Source organism: Austrofundulus limnaeus, unplaced genomic scaffold (genome assembly GCF_001266775.1).
Source record: "Austrofundulus limnaeus strain Quisiro unplaced genomic scaffold, Austrofundulus_limnaeus-1.0 Scaffold3, whole genome shotgun sequence".
Taxonomy (NCBI): domain Eukaryota; kingdom Metazoa; phylum Chordata; class Actinopteri; order Cyprinodontiformes; family Rivulidae; genus Austrofundulus; species Austrofundulus limnaeus.
Genome location: NW_013952405.1, coordinates 1,998,668 through 2,000,129, shown reverse-complemented (window position 1 = coordinate 2,000,129; position 1,462 = coordinate 1,998,668). Strand labels below are relative to the sequence as shown.

General features: G+C 33.0%; 1 protein-coding gene and 1 long non-coding RNA gene across 2 annotated transcripts in view; one reads left to right on the top strand and one right to left on the bottom strand.

Annotated features, from left to right (window-relative positions):
• samd10b (sterile alpha motif domain containing 10b) overlaps nt 1-1,462 on the top strand; it is a 68,527-nt gene that overhangs the window by 3,102 nt on the left and 63,963 nt on the right. The window lies entirely within an intron of this gene.
• Nucleotides 1-1,462, bottom strand: part of LOC106523569 (uncharacterized) — a 3,919-nt gene that overhangs the window by 1,200 nt on the left and 1,257 nt on the right. The window lies entirely within an intron of this gene.

The window sequence follows — 1,462 nt, the reverse complement described above, 5'->3', positions numbered from 1 at the left end:
ATTAGACATGTTTTTATTATTGTCATTAGTGATTATCTCAATTTCGTCTAAAAGAATTAACAAAATCCTACAAACTGTGCCTTTAAAATTTATACGTTTCTTTAACAATGATTTCCCATAAGTTGAGAATAAATGGGAAAAAATATTCTGCTATGTTGGACCAATCAGTAACTCCAAATATATGATGATAACACATTAGGCCCATATAGCACTTTTCTAGACACTCAGACATTTTAATATTTCCTGCATTTTATTCACTCCTCAGTCACACTTGGTGGTGGAAGTGTGGCTGCCATCCTGCACCTACAGTCCCTCCAGACCACCTCAGTCACACCAACAGATTTCTACACGAGGAAGTTGCCTTAAGTGTTTTACCCAAGAACACAACAATGGTATGCACTCAGACAGGAAATGGAACCAGCAACACTCTGGTTGCAAGGTGAATTCCTACCCCCTGCACCACTGAAATGTGTATCTTCTAAATTATACCCCTTTTACATGAACTGTTAACTCATTTAGTCTCTATATTTAGTTAGTTAGTTAGTTAGTTAGTTAGTTAGTTAGTTAGTTAAAGTTTATTCATTTCTTTAAAAACAACATAAATTCAACAAACAAAAATACAAATCATAAATTAAATGAAAGGTAGCAGAAGAAGAAAAAAATCTTATTATATATGCCCCTTTTTCTCAAATAAATAAATTCAATCAAAAATTATCTTCAGTTTACAAAAAACAAAATAAGAAAAAGGAGAAAAATAATTAAGGTTTAACTCCTATAGTCACCACTTCAAGGACAAGGCTTGAGACTAATTAAGGAGCTCTCAATTTAATCTGAGCTTTTTAGTTGTTATTTGTAATATTTGTGCTCGTTCACTGAATTGAAAATAACATTTGTTACAATAAACTAGAAACAACTTTGTACAAAACAATTGAACAACATTTATTTGGTAGAAATCCATTAATAGAACAAAGGGACTAAAAGTCTAAAAGACTCTAACTTAGGTCTTAAATGAGATGAGTCTGTGTTAAAATCAGGACTAACCAGGACCTAAACAAATACATGARATAATGCTGAAACATGTCTAGTATATCTATACCTAGTAGGACAAAAGTTCTTCTTCTCCTCGCAACTGGTTTTAAGCTGCTTATCGCCACCTGTATGGAGGTGTAGTGTGTAATTTTACAGTGTGTCGGTGAAACAAAATTAAAATAAACTACACAAACCCAGCCAAAAAAGTAACTATTAACTAAAGTATCACTATTCTTACTTGAGTAAAATTTCTGAATACTCTAGCTCTTGTTTGTACACAATCTTTGTTGTTCTAATGCTATTTTCTATCACTTGAGACATTTGGAGGTCAAGTGAATGTATGGTAAACAGTAATCACTGGAAGTACTTTATCACAACACACACACACACACACACACACACACACACACACACACACACACACACACACACA